Source organism: Strix aluco, chromosome 1 (assembly GCF_031877795.1).
Source record: "Strix aluco isolate bStrAlu1 chromosome 1, bStrAlu1.hap1, whole genome shotgun sequence".
Classification (NCBI taxonomy): domain Eukaryota; kingdom Metazoa; phylum Chordata; class Aves; order Strigiformes; family Strigidae; genus Strix; species Strix aluco.
Window position 1 is genome coordinate 71,231,409 of NC_133931.1, and position 19,213 is coordinate 71,250,621.

The 19,213-nt window shown below is 39.0% G+C and overlaps 1 protein-coding gene across 13 annotated transcripts in view; it reads right to left on the reverse strand.

Annotated features, from left to right (window-relative positions):
- The window catches only part of LOC141923446 (poly(rC)-binding protein 3-like), a 547,877-nt gene that overhangs the window by 182,261 nt on the left and 346,403 nt on the right, over window positions 1–19,213 (reverse strand). For all 13 annotated transcript variants that reach the window (XM_074824780.1, XM_074824789.1, XM_074824799.1 and 10 more), the window contains one exon: window positions 13,916–14,016. The gene's annotated coding sequence lies outside the window, so the exon portion shown is untranslated. The remainder of the gene's footprint in view (window positions 1–13,915; window positions 14,017–19,213) is intronic.

The following is a 19,213-nucleotide window of genomic DNA, read 5'->3' on the forward strand; positions in this document are numbered from 1 at the left end:
TGCAGAAGACAGTTAAGGAAGAGCTAATATCATGGATGAAGAAGACATTTAATTATGATCATAAAATAAAATACTGAAATGACTATTTAATTCCTATTCTCTGGCAGAAATTGTGATGTTGATTATTACTGGCCTTTCATTCTTCAATAAAAGTCTTTAAAATATCACCTCTGACTTTACTGATGTGCTCTTGAAGTAGTTTCTTGAATCAGCATATCTCCAATACCCGTGTACTAGGGAGTTCCCTTCAGAGTTTCTGGATTTTGTATTAACAAGTTTTCTTTCCTAATGTTTTCTTATCTCCTGTGGTCAAGGTTTGGAAATGCTACTCTATGCATGTGTGCAAGGGCACAAGGTTTCTCTCAGTGATTTTTTTCAAGCTCCCTTATTTAAGAAAACAAACACTGGGATTAATTAATTCTCATACGTGACTTCCAAGCTGAGAGACTACATTTCTTCCCCTCCTTCTTTTGTTAGTTCTACTAATAAAGGTTACTGTCATCCACTGGTAGAGAATTTAAACAGTAATTTTGTTGACTATACACTTTGCAGCAAAGAATGGATCTTCCTTTCTTGTTGTGACAATGGTGCTGCCATCCTTTCACCGTATGTACGTGGTAGGGCAGAGAATTAGCTTGGATATTGCAGTAACAGGCTTCTGACTCCAGAGGACAAAAAGAGACTAATCAATCCTGTTCAGCATCTGGGTTCCTCCCCAGGTGTCCAGGCCATGTTATCTTCTCCCTACACTTCATTTTTCATTTGGAGGAATCAACAGGGATTTCCTAGTAAATGACCAAACTAAACTCTTCAAACTCCTTAAACCTTTCCATAGCTGGGATTATGGAGCATTAGTAATCTACTGCCAGGTTAAGCTCCATGAGCTGCTGAGAACACCTCCTAATCAATTCTTATGTTTCTAACTGGTTGACTTAGAGACTATGTTGTACTCTAAACCAAACTTCTGTCTGCTGCGTAGCAAATGTTTGACTCATCCTCACTGATCTCTATTTACTTAAATAAATTAACAACCAATTGAGATGAAGTTAAAGAAAATCAACCTCAAAATGCTAGCATAGGCCAGCTTTACTCTTTAGAAAGGAGGGGGAAATGTGAATGAATGTTTAGATATCAGTGTGAACAAAAAACTTTGCATATGGGTTTACATATAGCTGCATGCTTGGCATCACACCAGAATGCAAGTCTGATGGACACAACCATGCTACAGCCACTTCTGCTGCCTTCTCTTGTGCTTAAAGTGCTTAAGACTTGGGGAACCGCAAACACTCACTTTGCACACAGTATTATGATGATTTGACAACATTACTCCTCCCTGTTTTCCACACTGCCCCATATTTGTGTCAGCAGAGGGGTTCGTGTGAACACCCTCTAAAATGCTCGAGGGAAAAAGAGCCAGTTCAGCTTGAGTGGTGTGAACTGTGAATCTGGACTGGCTAGGCTGCGTTTGCAAGTTTCAGGCTAAGGAGCAATCATATGAGCCACTCTGCTAGCAAACCCGCAGGGCCAGCACTGCCAGCTGGTGGGTGGCAATGACAGTGGAAAGCAGGAATGTATTTAAGCAGAACAGCTGGAGCCTAGAAAATGCCATCCCTCTGCAGCTGTAAAACTTCGGCCTCAGTGTCCCTTAGGTGTGGGAAAGACCAACCCCAAAAGAAAACAGATGTGACAGGGAAAGTTTCTGTTGGCATCTGGAAAAAAAAGTTACAATATGTTATATCTATCCACTTGATGTAAGCTGTACTTAAAAAAACCCAACAACCCTAAACCAACCAGCTATCAAATCAGCAAACTCTTGTAAGTATACAAAGTAAAAATTTCTTATGCACAGTCCTCAAATAAACAAACCACATTTTTCTGTGGTGTAAGTGCACCAATTTAGACTTTTTCCTAGCTTTTGGCATTCAAAAAACTCCAAACTCACAAAACCTTCAAATATCAAAAGCTAAATCTATACCTAAATGTTGCTCCTGTACCAGTAAAAGCAAGGATTTAGTTCAGAAAAAATAACATTAGTAGTACTTAACTTTAAGCATGTCTATGTAGAGTTTATAGGCCAAAGCATCAAGCAAATAGCATATCTTAAAATCCAATGGTAGTTTGATGGACACTTTTTTCTGGCCTGACTGAACTGAAGAAGCTCCCTTCCCTATGGTGCATGTTCAGTTGCGCTGGAGCAATGATTTGGGGGCTACACTGCAAACCAGATGAGCACATTGCTCTACTTTATAAAGACCTTGAGAAAAAGAGAAAGGAGATGGGTAATTTTCCAAGGCTGCTAACCCAGTTCAGTGTTCATTCCTACAAAAACTATGCCAGCACAACGGGAAGAAAAGAGACAGAGATAGGTGGAAGGTTGTGGACAGGAGTGGGAGCTGCTTAAGGTCAACTTTGCCGCCAAAAAAACCACCCATGGAAGTCTAAATTGGTGTTAGGTATGAGGTCTATGCCCCATGCATATCAATTAGCATTTATTAATGAATATTAATATTAATATACACATAAATAATGTTAGGTTAAATACTAAAAATACTAAATAAATAATATTATAAACCTTGATTTAATAGTCCTTTAAAACTGTAATCAAGTAAAACTAAAATTCATGTATATATAATGTATTTGTATTTTAACACCTTTAAAGATCTTCAGCTAAAAATATAGTATGAATTCTTATGTAGGAAAACAGTGACTTATGATTCAGTGTGATTTGCCTGTTGCATTTGGAAGGAACTGTGGGATGGCATCATGGATGTGTATTTTCTTCTCATTCTATTAGATACACAATAAAGCTTTCAGAATATTTTTAAATGTCATAACAAAAACTCTATAGGGAGCAAAAAACCAGCTGAAAACCACAGAAGTCTACTTTCTAAGGCCTGCCTCTGACCCCAGACACAACCATTAGCACAGAAACTGCCCTTATATTACAGATATGGACTACGGACTTCAAGCAATGGCTTCTAAAACATACATTTAATGAAGATAAAGTAACAGAGAGATGGAGAATATCAGCTAGTAAACTTCTCAGGATTACTCATGCAAGACATCATCCGTTTGTGTAAATACACAAACACACAGCACCAGTCAAAAGACTCGTTAATCTAATACTGAATTTAAGGCAGTTTTAACTTCTGGACTTCACATCATGGGCTGAGGGTGGCTCTTCCCCCTCTCAGTGCTACACCAGAGCTCAGAGCAGATGATCAGATTAGGAATGCCTGGAGTTTCCTGGGCTGCACCACAGCTTGGGTTTGTATATTAGAATTATATGGCAGCACTTCTGAGGATGCATGTGGCATATGAGGGCAGAAAGGTCAGGAGAGGAACTCAGTGATTGCCCCAAGGGCCAGCCCCCCCCAAAGGTGATGCAGTGTTGTGAGAAATGACGTTCTAAAGGATGGTTGGTCTCACCTTCAACATAATGCCTACCGTAGGGGTAGTGATCATGGCTGCAATGCTGTAAGTGTGATTGTTTAAGACACCCAAGTCTGACCTAAAGAAGGACTTACATGTTTGAAACTTGCCTGCTTCTCCCAGCTATTCTGGGCAGCACAAGAAAGGACAATGCCCCTCCCCTACAAACCTACTTCTCTTATTTCATATGCGTTTAAAATTAAAACCAGCAGTTTGAAGCCAAGATAAATCTGTTTGCATATAAAAGGAAAAATTACACACAAACTTATTCAAAACATTGATTATGAGTGAATATGAGAAGTTCCACCTCTTCTTATTTTCCAGGGCAAAACATAAATTAGCTTAGTGGCTGTATTTAATTCTTTAAGCAAAGCTGTAGGACTGGAACTTTGGGTCTCAGCTTTAATGAGAGAAACATTAAATTCTGCAAGGGTTAAAAGCTGTATGAAGTTGCTGTTACATCACACAACTACTGATCTGGCTTGACTTTTAAAAGAAGTGATTGCAAGTACAGGTGCAACAAACAGACTGAGATACTGTCTTTTAGCAGTCAGTGGTCAGTATTGAAGAATAGTGCAGAAAATGGGGTGTGTTCCAGTCAGCTGCGGAGGAGCTGTTGTACTCATTTTATAGACTAATAAGACATTTGGACAAAGATTTTAACAACAGAAGCAGTAACTGAAACAGTAGCAAGCACTATTATCTAGGAGACTACATTGTGGAAGTCCTTGTAGATTTTGTTTTATTAAATAACACTTTAACAAAGAAGTTTTGTAATTTTTCATTTTGTTCCCAAGTATTTAATGTCAAGCACAGCTCTAGAAGATATCTCTTAACCTTCTGGACTCTGATTTCTCATGCAGAATGAGTTTATTGAGGTTTTAATATTAAATAGTTTACTCACAGCACTTTCATTCACTCACACGCTAGTTTTCCTCCTTCATAAAAAGGTATTTTTGGATACATGGCTGAAGAGCCAATCCACAAAGTTGCCTTCCGAGTGCAGCAGCTGAGCGCAACGCACAATCCCAGAGTTATTCCTCTCGATGCGCTCAGAGGATCGCATGGGTAACACTCTGCACCTCGTTCTGAGCATAATGGGAAATGCCACCCACGCCAGCAAGGCTGGAAAAACCTTTTTCCTGATTGGCTGCTCATCCCAAACTGTCTGGCAGAGGTTCGAAATATGCAATGAAGGGAAGTGATATTCTGTGGCATTCATTCAATTTACCTGCACTACGCTCCAGGGAGCCATGCTATTAAACAACAGCTCCAGCGGGTCAATAAAGTTAACTTAATTAAATTGCTTTCCCTCCCACTCTTCCAACTAGCAAGATTTAGGGCACAGGGACACAGTGCTGCTTGTAAATAAAAGGATGATTTAGCTAATCATTTGCTGAAGAAAGACATATTTTTGTCAATAATTCTATATACAAAGCAGTGAGCTAGTTTAAATTAAACCAGTCATGTAGGATAAGGGGAGAGACAATACCTACTAATGAACAGCCATTAATATTTTTCAAGCAGTGTCAATTAAATCCCCTACTTAAAAGTTAAATCTCAGAGATTGCACTTTTTGCTCCATAAAACTGAAATTACAATTGCTTGAGTGTAATGTTATAAAACATACTATCATTATCACAAGCATAATGAACACACGTTCTTAATTTGCTGGGGACTGACCTAGTCCCTTTGTGGTCATTTTGATATGTACACTCTTACTGCCTTACAAGAGTCATGTTTTAGGGGTCTCTAGTCTGTCCTTTTCTATGGCAGTACACACAAAATATCACCAATAACTAAGGATAACAAACATTAAAGTTAAACCAATGTTTACAGATTATTTGCAAACTTGTCATACTTTCAAATCCACAGTCTGAAACCTCTGAGGCTGCTTGTCTATTTGAGGCTAGATGTTTTGAAAAGCTACAATTAAACTGATGTAGCTGTTTTGCAACATGATATTTAGGTATTATTCCTTTTTCCTCAGAAACTCTACTACTTGTTCACTTGGAATACAGACCTGCGTTTTGGCAGGAGTTGCTGTGATGTTACACGTGCACCTTCTGCTTTGTCTCTTGAGTGTTTCCAGCTTTGCCCCAAATCTCCCTTTGCATGCACTGAGCAAAAGTATGCCAAGCATTGGCAGCTAGATTCTCTAAAGATTTCTTCTGCGCTGTTTATAATCTATTCCCTCTGAGCTTTTACCTGCAAGCAAATGAGTCTTTTTTGTTTCTTTTCTTCAAATATCTTTACTGTTTCCTATGAATAGCAAGATCTTGGAGCTTGCCTTTGGTCCAAGTTCTTATAAGGAAGTGAAGAGAAAGGGGTGCTTGTAAAGGCACACAGGCACAGTTTAATTTGGCAAGTATGAAAATACACTACAAGGCAGAAGAAGGTCCCTTTATGTCCTCATAGCCAGTTCTTGCAGTACAGGTGGTCTCTCCATAAATCTATCTGCCATGGGGTCTGAGACTGTCCTTTCCTTGTAGAGCTCAAATCCTCCTCCAGTGTTGGGTTTGCTGCTCTTCGTTCTACTCTGACTTCATCCATCCAGTGCAAGGGAAGGTCTCAGATCCCAAACCAGTGAAATCACCAAGCTGAGTAGCCTTACGATAGAGTCCTTTCTCTGCTTTTCACACTGGTTATTTTGTCTCTTATTTCTTCACAGCACAAGCTGGAATAGCAACAGCCTTCCTGCACATCCTCTCCCAGTATTACAGAAAGAAGCCCGGGGAGAGCATTACTCACGCAGATTTGAATGTCACTCCATAAGAACTCCCACTGAATACCATAAGACAAAACTAAGATTAAACATATTATTTACTGTGTTTAGGAGTGTCAGAATTCAGTTGGAATTAACAGCCATTTGACTGCTTCATATTCCAGGATGTTTTACTTCATCAACACCTTGTCAAATTTAAGAGTCCACAATGAAAAACGCATATACAAATACAAACATTAAATAACTAGGCTGAGTAATTTAATATAAAACTAAAAGTCACCTATCTAGGGAGCTATCTGTCAAAGAGACTGAATTCATTTAAATTAATGGCACAATGCAGTGGAAAGGCAGTCAGGAAGCCGAGCACTGTAAGCATCCTGAGCCAGGACGTCTGGTGGGATTGCCCATGCCTCTCCTCGTACAATTTTTGCAGCACCCAGGGATGATGCACTTGACCTCCAGGAGGGGATGGTGATACTCAGCTGGTCCCGGGTTGCACCTTCCCACTGACAGATCTCAACCTCAGAGAAAGAGAGCTCTTTTCACAGCATCCAGAGGTGCCAGGAAGGAGAGGGAGAACTCTCTTGTAGGATAAGAGTGACCTTTTGGCTAGGACTGAATACATTGAATAAGACCCTTCTGGAAGTAGAAGGGTGAAGAAAAGAGAAGTTTCTATTATAAAACAAATAACATTGAAATGGAAATCTTCTCTTTGTTTAACCAGTTTAACTCCATATGGCAGCATAAAATAACTCAATATTATAGTCATTATTTTCACATATTTTCTTTTTCTTTTTTCCCCTCAATTCTCCAAGCTTGAAGAAGTTGATAGGCCAGGAGACAGATGCTCTGCATTTTTATTGCGATGTATAAATCTCAGTGAATAGTAAGAAAAATACAACTATTAGCAAAAAAAAAAGAAAGAAAGAGAAAAAAATTAGGAAGACAGTATTCTTAGGATAATTAAATGGCTTGGTTCCTTTCTAATGAACTGTACTCCTGGCTCTTTGCTCATTTGTACCCTGACAAGAAGCAAAGAATGTGTATCTGCCTAATAAGCATTGTTATCTTTTAACTGGTTATTAGTACTACAATACAAAAATAATACTCATGTTGAGCTACACAGCACTGTGTTTAGCCAAACCTGCTCTTAAGCTGGACTGGGTCTGCCCTGTCATATCAGAATGGGGGAATCATAGTTTGGAAGTGGCACTCCTTAAAAAGACACTAAACACTCGCTCTCTGCCCCAAATTCTTTGGGCTGTCAGGAATTTGCAGCCCTTTGCCAGAGCCCCAGAAGGAGCTGCTGGAGGCAGGGTGTCACAGACATACTCCATAACCCCAGGGATCCCAGCTGCAGCAACATCAATTTCTTCTATTTTTAATGTTGTAGGTGATGCAGTGCTAGCCTGTTCTGCAGCGAAAGGGCTGAGACAGTCATGTTGACCCTAATACAGACCCTTCCAGGCCAGGCTCCCATGGTCACTGTGAAGGCTGATGCTAGGCATCCACGATTTGTGCCTGTGGGAGGAGGCTGGAGGGACCCAAATCTTGAAGGCTCAGCTCCCTCTGCCTGCTGGAGATCAGGAGTGGAGCAGAAGGAGCAGCAGCTTGTCTGTGCACTGTCAGGAGTAGAGACCACAGGCTTTGTTGCAGGAATGAGGACAGAAGTTCACAGTGATCCTGCCTACCTTTAGGCACTTAACCAAAGCTCCTAATTCGGGAGAACATTTGCCTTCAGCTGACAATGGAGAGAAACAGACACCTCTGAAGGCCCACTCAGACATTAAATGGACCAGGGTCCATCAAGGTGTTGCCCTTTCAGTACTCCTTCTCTATGTTAACAGGAACAGCCTGAGGTGACAGTACCTCTAAACTCCCAGAAGTTAGACAGACATGGGTCCATGGGATCTTTGAGGGACGAGAGAGACTGTGAGGATAAGAGCAGTGATTATGGCACCTGACACCCCAGCAGGACCTGCCCATTCATCTCCTCCTATTGCCCTGAGCACCCCTGCAAAAGGGTCCCTTTTGCAGGGACTCTTGTGTAACTGCAACTCAGGATGTTTCACTTGCCCCGAGTAGCAGGTACAGATAGCGCTTGACCCCCAGCACCCCATTACTACCTGGCCACAGCAGAAATGCTGTCCTGGATCAGGCCAGGGGCCACAGACACATTTCTGGGGAAGAAGGCAGAGCTGCGAAGAGCTTCCCACCACTGCAGGGGGAAAGGTGCTGCCCATGGGTTCAGCATTGAGTGTGAGTGGCAAAGACATGCATTACCTGCTCTGGCACAAAGTCTCTGAGGGGAAAGGTAACCCCTCAATCAATTTTAACTCACCTGTACTGGGGTGAATTTCTGCTTTTTTGTGCCACTGGCATTTCATCTCCCTAAAACTGAATTGCTCATTCAGCTGTCCCCTCTGCCATCCCCCCCAACCAAGTGGCTGTGACCCTTCATCTTCACTCATGCATTCACCTGCAGACCTCTGAATTAGCAAAGACCGGTGTCACAGATGTTCAGCATCTCTCATGACCAAGATCTTTATTTGTTATACCTGTCAGCACAGTCAATGAGTGCTCTATCTCACTGTGGGCAAGCATATTCCTTCCTGCCAGCATCAAAAGCGTATCTATCTATTCAGCAATGCTCTACACCGAGCAACTGCCATGCTGTGGAGAAAGAAGATTGTGATCAGCACCATTTGTCTACATAATTGCACTTGTTACTGGACAATTGTTGGGTCAGAGGCTAACAGTTTTTATTTATAGTTTTTCCACATTCATCTGAATTGTCCTGCGCCTTCTCCCATAACAAGGCCTGCAATACCATTTGGCTTCGTAATGCAGAAAGTCTGCTAGAAATCTGAGTAAAAATATCTGAAACTAAATCCATTACACTCTATTGAACAGAATTTTACATTAAGGAGCTGGAGAGGCACCTCAGATTCAAGGTGCATTTCAGGAAATAAGAAAGACCACGTACATATTTAGCTTCTTTTCTCTTCATATTGTGTAACTTCTATTTCTAGGAAAATACATTGAATTCTGCTAATGGTATACATGGAATTATATATACGGAAGATAAAGATCTATACAATTTCAAGGTTAGCTTTCAATTAGCACTTTATTAACACTACCAAACAGAACTCAAATATACTTGCCTGGATGCTACCTTGTCTTTAAAAGCTGAAGCAAAAAAATATATGTCTCCCTTTTCAGTGTCTGTATAATCTGGTTCTGAAATTCCCTAATTGAGAAAAAACATTTGTTTTCTTTATGATAAGAATTCTGTTTATTTTCACAAAGATCATGCATAGTATTTTGCTTTTTTGTTATGCTTATTAAATACAAAATTCAACATCTAAGTGTAACACACTTGTTGCCTTAGGCAAGCCACTATGTCACAGCTCTAACATCTCAAGGGCTTCCAAATAATCATGCAAAGTAGAGCTGCTTGCTTCATTTTCCATTGTCCTGCAGGCAGCCTGGATAGAAATTAATGCATTATTTTTTAATACCAGAATGGATTTTGCTCATTTTTTTTTTTTAAACTAGATGCACTTTTTTCAGATTAAATATATATTTTTATTTTAAAATAGGATCATTTAGAATTAAACATGAAATTTTATCAATGTACTGCTAAACTTCTTAAATTCCATAACTTGATTTGCATTAAATGTAAACAAAGTAGCAGTCAACCTGGTGCATGATATTATCACAGCAGTGGAACAGAACGGATTATAGTGATCAGGGACTTTTCTCCCATCACCATCTTGACCATGGGAATTATGGTGCCAGTCAACAATCCCGTAAGCAAGTAAGTAAATATGCTGTAAAAGGAAATTACCCACTCTTGTTTGGGTAATAACTTCCCAGTCTAGATTATCAAACAAGTGAGGTCAGCTACCATATTATTTACTGCTACACTGTGGCAGAAAACCTTTGCATACTTTAATGATATCAAGTGAGAAGAACCAACCCTTTTTCAGGAAACTAATTAAAAAATAAACACATGAAAGAAAGAGTGATGATTTAAATTGCGCTTCTTGCTTGCTTTTTCACATGGTAAGGCCATCAAATCGGCTCTCGTTTTTTTTTAAAAAGGCTAAAGCAGACTGAGCTCTTTGAATCTGTTGCAGACATTTTCTTCAGTGTAGTAGTGATTTCTGTGGCCCTCTTCTGACCCCCTCTGTTTTTTTTCAACACCCTTTCTTAAAGCACAGACACCAAAATGAAGCCTTCTAGCATCAGTCTCACCGAAGCTAGACTCACAACCAAAGTAACAACCCCCATTCTACATAGTCAATTTTCTCACTGGAGTTGTTTATCTGATGTGACTCCTGAAATATTTCCCTCAAAGGTTAGGACTCCTTACAACACAATTCTTCTTTCTCTCAATGAAGCTAGTATTCTTCAGCCTTAAATTCAGTATTTGCTTTATATAGATGGACCGAGGTTACCAAGCAACCCAGGTTGCTTTGCTATAGCAAGTGGCCTGGACTCTGTATCATTTGGAAATTTCATTGACAGTGATATTCCGTCAGCTTCCAGGTTGTCTGAAAAATGCTGAAAACATATGTCTAATTGTGAACCTTGTTGAAACCCACAACAAACACCTTCCCTCAATTATGAGTCCTTATGCCAAGTATTTTCTGTGGATGTGCTAGTTTACTATGTGCTGTGTTGACGCTGTGTAGGGTTAATTTTGTATCAGAACACTGAAGAGATTGAAGTAAACTCTAACAATTTGCCTGGGAATATTGTAGAGTCAAGGTAGCTAAAAGGTACTGCAAGCAGAGGTGAGGGATTTGGGTTCCAATACTACTTAGTAGAAGAGGGAATTGAGTCTGTGACTATTACAATTCTGTACTACAAAATAAAAGGAGATATGACCCCACTACTTCTGTCTATGCTGTGAACCTGCCTATCCTTCTCCTTTGCTTTTGTAACATCTGCCTTGAAATAAAATGTTCTTATTTAAAATTGATTAATCTACCTAAACACAAATGGGCTCTCTTTCCCACCCTTCAATCCCAATGAAACCCTCCCTTTTCTCCATTCAGATTGACTCCCTATTTATTATTTATTTCTTGGGTTAATGAAGTGATAAATCAGGTGTGTGCACAGTTCTGATACGCTTAATGCCACAGAGACTGAGTAATTCAATTGTTCGGTTTGAATTCATTGTGTCAAATTGTGTCAGCTTCCTTACGTTCTGCTTTTTATGGTAAAGAGGACAGAGCTTCCAAACTGCATCTTAGAGACAAATCCAAGAAGGATTGAAGCTGTTGACTCTAGCCTGTCTTTTCTCTTAGTAAAATCCAAGTGAATGGTCAATTAAGTAGATGTGGAAGCTTCTACTGTTATACACATCTCTGACATGTTATGGTCCAGATAAGAAAGTGAACCACACAGAAGTGCAGATAATTAGAAGAGAGATCACTTAGTAACAAGTGATGTACTTAGTACATCTGCTTTCTGGGAAGGGAGAAATCCAAGTCATGACCCTGTGTTCCTTTCAGACCCCATATAAGACTCAAAAGTTTTGCTATGTGCTTATAGCCAAAACACCTGAAAAGCAACCAAACAAGCAATAAGAAGGAAGGAAGCTGCTTTTCCACGTGTAAAAACAATGGAAACAGGAAAGTCTTACAACTTCATCTGCTTGTGTAGAATCTGAAATTTCAGGTGTTCATCTGTAGCTTCTAATAAAATTACATTTAAGTAATATAAATAATGTAATCCAAAGATTTTTATTCCTGTATTTTTGCTAATTTATGTGAGCAGTTATTAAATGTTACATATTCTTTATAGAATTTTTTCTTCTTTAATATGAAATAATACATTAGGAGTCTTATTTTGGAGACTTCTGGTAACTAAACTTGCTTAATTATGATATATAAGGTCATGAAATATTAGATACTGTATGACTTAAATTCAATGTGTTTTCTTCATCTTTGTCTCAGAAATATGCTGTGGCGAGAAGTGATAATGTCCTAAAATTTCATTACCTATCGTCCACAGGATAATCAAATATGATTGTCAAAGCTGAGCCAGCCTGTAACCAGGCACTGAGTTTCATAAAATCCATTGGGTACACTGAAGTGGAATATATTCCAGCAAGAAGCAAATAACATAATATTTAAAGTCGCTATATGAAACTGCAAAGAAAGATGAAGTATGGTAGCAATATGAGAATCTTCACTGATATTTTGGTGGAGCAGTCTCTGGACGTATAAGATCCCTCACTTAAGAAGCTAGGATGAGTGGACACCATTGTTTAGAAATAATTTTGTGTTTTAAGATGTAGTTTCTTATAAACATTATTCTTTATGAACAGGAAAACTTTAAGAAGTTCTGAAGTTCTCCATCAACAAGGCTTGAACAGAAAGGAGCTTTCTTTTCTGTTTCTTTTAGCAAGGATCCTCTTCCTCCCCCTTCCAAAACAAGTTGTTCTTTTTCCTCTCTACTTTTCCCGATCCTACCAGCCTTTCTAATACTCTTGCCTCTAACTGTAGACGCTATCCTCAGACATTTTTATTTCCAGCAGTTTCCAAATTCTTCCAGCTTCCTTTCCCTAAATCCAGTAAGAACTTTCAAATTGTTAAATACTTTTATTTTTATTTTTTATAAAATCTCTGCTATTTTTGAGAGATACTCTCATTATATTTGTCTCAGAGTTTTCACCTTGGGCTTCACTCAGGTTGGGAGGAGTATCAACTTGTAGGTTACTTTTAAAAGCTTAAAAAACTTTGAAAAAAGTTTTTCTCTTGTTCCTTTAGAATTGAAGCCAAGGATCAGACAACTTCCTCTTCCCATTTCCAGTATAACCACAACAGATTCCAGGAAATCTAAGAATTATGGAAGAAGAATAAAGTCCAAAGACCCTTTTCAAGACTTGAGTTCCCCCATTTTACATCAGTTTACCTTTGGGGTAGTATGTATCAAGCCTGAATAGTCATGAAAAAGTTTAATGGCAGTCAGAGGTCTAAATTTTGGGGAATGCAGGGGAACTTGAGAAAAACAATGCAGAGTCAGTGGGAGAAAGTGAGACAGGTATTGCTGCCATATAGATAATAAGTGTAGTTACGGAAACAGGCTGTATTAAAGGGCTATTCTGGTATATCCTGCTGTACTAGGTGGACTGCACTGCATAAGGTACTGATTTAGAAGCAGTGTTAGCAAATTCCTGATGTAATATAAGTCTGAGACTAAGCAGTTCAAGATTTCAAAGAGTAAGACAGGCAAAGGATGCACAGGAGACTAAATGAGCAAAGGGGGCATATGAAGATGGGTTTTATATCCATGTGAACCCTGGAAAATTTTAGGGTCCCATTTACTACAATGAGTAACCTCTGGAGGGTTCCAAGAAGCAAAAGAAGAGCCAAACTGCAAATGGATAAGCATTTCCTGACCCTGATGCCACACAATTCTAGTGACAGAAAAGAGGTTTTAACCATTTAACCTCTCCCATTTGGGGAGAAAGCCCCAAAACATCCAGAGATATGACTACAGTCCCACTAGCATTAGAACTTGGAATAATCAAGTGAGCCAGTACTTCACCTCAGTTATATCTGTAATATTGACAGGTTTCAGTCTAGCTGGGAAAGATTAAGATCACTGTCATACTATTCAATTTGCACTCATATTCTCTTGGCCCAGAAAATGAATATGGTAGTCTGTATAATAAATACAAGGATAAAATACTAGTCAGGAATACAGAGAAGAAAACAAAACTTAGAATGAAGAACTTACTTGTCAGAAGACCAGTGATATTTAGAAAACTGCTGTTATTGGTCAGTTTTTGCAGTCACTCTGCGGTCTCAAGGACGATATCTAAAGGTGTTGAGTATTCTCTGAAAAGAAGAATATTCAAGGACTTAGTAATTATATCACCTATCAAATACTAAAAAATAAGTTGTCCAAAATAACTTCCTTTCCCATTTTATGGGGTTATTCATTCATAAAATATTTCTTTATTTCACCACTGAATCTGCAGAGAGTTTATGGGCTTCTACAAGTTGAACTGCTCAGATCAGGCTTCCTGGTGTGCACAGGGAATCAGAACAACGAGAAGAGTAATTATTTAATTTATTCTCTTGCATACCTACATTTCTAAGCTGTTGCAGTTGTGAGAGAACAGTGAAAATGAAAGAGGTCGGGCTCCTTTCTGGTTTAATAAAACAATATGCTGGAGTAAATGACTTTCCAAAACAGGCACATAGAATCATGTCCCTAAACGTCTTTCAAACAATTGACTAGAGTTTGTTGACTATCTTTTGGACTAGTTCATGTATTTGGCCTCCTTATCCTTATTTGTGATCTAATAGCTGAGGATGTCCCTTTGTACTCACAATGTTATTCTGTATTTCAAGTCTAGCTTTGCAATTTCCAATTGTCCTTAACGGACAAGACAGTTGACTGAGTCAATGAGCCATCTCAGCTCTCCAAATTGAAATTAAACTGAAAGACTGGGAGATGAGCAGTGCTTCCATCTATGCAGACTGTGGTGGGAGGAGGTAGGGGAGTTGGGAATGAAGGAGTGAAGTTGAGCCTGGGAAAAAGAAGTGGTAGAGGGAAGGTGTTTTTAGTGTTATCTTTGTTTCTGACTATCCTCATTTATTTTTAATTGGCAATAAATAAAATTAATTTTCTCCAAGTCGAGTCTGGTTTTTTTCCCATGATTGTAATTGGTGAGTTATCTCCTTGTCTTTATCTCAACCTGTAAAATTTTCTATCATATTTTCTCCCTGTGTTCTGCTGAGAAGGGGAAGTGAGAGAGCAGACAGGTGGGGGCCTGGCTGCTGGCCAAGGTCAACCCATCACAGCTATAAAATGTTTCCATCGCTGATGTCTCCAAGACAAGCAGGACCAAGACTGGAATGGAAAAAAAAGCCATACAAAGAAAACTCTGCCTATGATGCATAGGAATAAACAGAATTAGTAAGAAACAGAGCTCCTTCTCACAGAAAACCGTGTTAACAGGAAATCTTCATACACCCCTAGCTCCTGTGCTGTAGCGTAGCCACAAATTTGAAAACAAGAGCTTATGTTAACGAGCAAAAAGTCAAATGACTCATAATCCATAAAAGAAGAGTGCTGAAAACTTTATTTAAAAAAGATACTTGCTTGTGATATGATACTGAGGTCGCTTTGGCCCATTAAGGAATTTTTGACTGTGATTATTGAAATATAACACAGCAAGTGTTTTAAAGTCAGAGATGAGACTGATCAACTTGCAGTAATATGTTTATTCTGTCAGCATTTCTTTTAGAAACAACTATTTAAAGTTCTTTTGCAGCTAGGTTTTAACAATCCTGAGGTGATTTATTTAATTCCAGATTTCACTAAGCTCCAGAACTCCATCTTAGCAACCATTATGATAGTGATAGCACATTTCAGCTACAAAAACCATTGAAGGGCTATGCATCTCTATCTGATATTGAAGACTATGGGATGAAATCTCCATTGAGTTAGTACAGCAAAGGATTATGCATTTGTTTGGGTCCCCTTGGTTTTGGTCAGGATATGCCTTACAGTGGCAAAATTAGCAAAACCCTCTCAGATAAAACTCACTGAATGAGCTCTTTCCTGAATGAGTTTCTTGTTAGAATTAATGTTCTGTTAAAATAATCAACAACCCACTAAAAAAATGGACTCCATGGGAAACATTCACACTGCCTTATATACTTGTTGTGAGAAATCTCTGGTATAACAAAACCTATAACAATATAAATTGCCAGTAGAACTGAACGAATATTAAATTCTACCAACAATCTCCTGTTTACAGCCTAAAACACTCTTGTAATTTAGCTGTGTTTTCATGGCTAAATAACTAAGGTCTTATGCCTGTACCCTGGGAAATCTATAAACACACAGTGAAATTAACTGTTAGTTGGGAAAGAGAGCTTGGAAACAGCTTTATGAAAATGTCACCTAAATCCTCATCAACTGTCAAAAAAAGAAAATGGTATATAAGGAAATATTAGGAAAAGAACAGAAAACAGCAGAAGAAAACACGATAATGCTGCCATAAAAATCCATTGCCCTCCTAACATTTTGAATATTGAATAGAGTTCCAGTCATCTCATCTCCAAAATGACAGGATAGCAATAGAAGGATAAAAAAAAAGGGTGACAGGATGATCAAAGGTGTGTAATGGCTTCTGTACTAGGAAAGGAAAAAAAAAATGGCTTTATGATTTTCATATTGGAAGAGAGACAAATGAGTGAAAGAACTGCGACAGAGCCCCAGAAAATCATGAACAATACTGAGAAAGTGAATAAAGAATGCTTTTTCATTGTATTTCACAGCACAGGAAGCAGTCCCAATAAAATGAGCAGTTAGCAAGTTTAAAACATGAAATCCAAGAAAGGATGCTTTCCACAAAGGTCATAATTAAATAGTGGATCTCATTGCCACAGGATATGGTGGATGCCACATACGTGTGTGGGCTTCAAAACGCAATTCACTGTGGTCGTAAAAGGAACATTGACCAGTCTGAATTTCACATAAAGATGCACAATATAAGCCTTCAGTTTAAGAAGCATTACGGAATTCTGTGGGATGATACCAAGAGAAGTTATCCTTTGACATGATTTGAATACAGCTGTCACAATGTCCTCATTCATTTTGCTCTTTTATTGCATTCTTGGTGATCTCCTGCAACATGCAGGTGTTAGAGACTGTACTATGTCTCCGGATAGTGTGCAAGGAAGTTTTTGAGGGCAGGCAATTCCTACTTTCCCTGATCCCCCTGTCCAACTTCACATCCTAGGGTAATTAGAATAAATGAAGGGGTTTATTTTTGGAGATCTTAGAAGGCCATCCATAGTTTTGGAAATAAAAAATGAATATAATGATAATTATAATAATAGTCTGTACAGACCTGTGATAATCTTTTAGTGTTTTGGTACCTTACATAAATGAGTAAATAAGAATGGCTATACTAGGTCAGACAGAAGATCACAGAATCACAGAATCATTCAGGTTGGAAAAGACCCTTGGGATCATCGAGTCCAACCATCAGCCCTACTCTACAAAGTTCTCCCCTACACCATATCCCCCAGCATCTCATCTAAACAACCCTTAAACACATCCAGGGATGGTGACTCCACCACCTCCCTGGGCAGCCTATTCCACTGTCTGACCACTCTTTCTTTGAAAAATTTTTTCTTAATGTCCAGTCTGAACCTCCCCTGTTGCAGTTTAATCTGTCTACCTAAGCCGGTATCCCATCTACAACAGTGGCCAAAATACAAAGTTATCTTTGGCTAGCATGACATATTCAGCTTTCAGGATATTATACACTTTAGAAATCCATTTTGTTCTGAATATTGAGTAAGCACTATGAAAGGAAGAGTTCTGGAGGAAAATCCTCCTCAGGACCAAGTCCTGGTTCACTTCCCAGCAACCGAGATCACATCAAACTGCCCCATCTCTCCTCACACATGCTGTTTTTCACTGAAAAATAACACGGGCAGGTAGCAAGAGGGAATAGTGATAGCAACCAAGGTTAGTGATCTGGGCAACCAAGACTCTGGACACACGTGCTCCACAGCTTAGTTGCTGCCTGCACAACCAGAGATCTAGTCAACAAAAGCTAGTCAGAACTTTTTCATCGTAGTGTTCTAAAAGTATTTTCTGAACATAACCTTTTATCTCATGGGGGGAATCAGTCATCTCATGCTGGAACTGGCAAGCCATTCACTTCTAGCATGACAGTGAGCAGCGTAAAGTCTTTTATGAAACTGCATCAGATGAACACAAGATGATACAGAGCTGAAGCAACCTTGTTTATTCACTAAAAATAATTGTATTTTATCACTGCAATAAATGGAAAATGACAATTCCACATATCCTATATGTCTATGCATTTGTCTGGAAAAATCTCTCTCTATTCCTTCATCATGAGTTAGATTAAACAGTTAAGATGAAGATCGCTAACTACATAAGAAAGACTGTTTTCTTCTTTTTTGAGCTGAGAAAAGACAGTATCATTACTTATTTCCATAAAATGAGAGTTTTGTTTATCAATCCCTTTAATCTTTAGTAGCAGTTGGATGCCAAACCTGAGGCTGCTTAGAAAACCCTAGCTTAAAGCCTGCCTAAGTAGGCTGCACTATTTGAACTTAAAATGATATGCAAGTCCCTCTGCATATATGTTTATATCAATCTGAAATCACATATTTGGACTAAATTTAAGCCAATTCTTAAGAGCCTTGCCCAAAAAAGGGAAACTAGGACGAAGAGACATTGCAAAAAAAGCTACTTCTAACTACCCACATTGGAACAGTGACTACTCTTGAAATTCATACTCTACACAGAGAAATGGCAGCCATTCAAAACCGATGGGAAAAAATGAAGTTTATGTCAAAATAAGTGTGTCTGCATAACTTTCTTCAACAATTTACCTAAATTAACATGAAATCATTATCCTGGTTGAGCCAAAAGACTTTCTTATGCAGGCATGTGCTTACCCCAATGCCTCTCCACTCAATAAGGGTTACTGTTCAGGGTAACCACACAAATCAGAAGAACATGTTCCACTGGCACAGAAGCAAACTGCCACAAGCCCCAGGATGTTACTGCATTTACACTGGTATTTCAGCTAGCAGAGTTGTTCTGGTCTAGGGAAAGATATCCAAGTCCCTGACTAGGTGGCAAATTCCCCAGTAAAAATCTGTTTTTTTTTCTGGGGACAGGAAATAACAAAAACTTTTCCAGGGAGATTTTACTACCATGGCATGAGGTAGGTAGGACTGCTGGTGTGGCTGGAGTGCAGACCAAGGAATGCTTTGCTTGTGGAGCACAGTACACCCATATTTCTGAGTCGATTAAGAAAACACTCTAGCTGCTGGTGTGACCACAATAGACCACACTGTCTCAATTGTTTTTATAGCACTTTACTACTTTGTATCCTGGAGCACATCTGAAGAATTAAACTTTGCAGTGTATAAAAGATCCCAAGTCAACTGGAACCCCTGTGGAGACAATGAAGCAACTAAAGGGCAACTGCAAACTATGGCTTAGTCTACTGGACGTGCTAGTCCC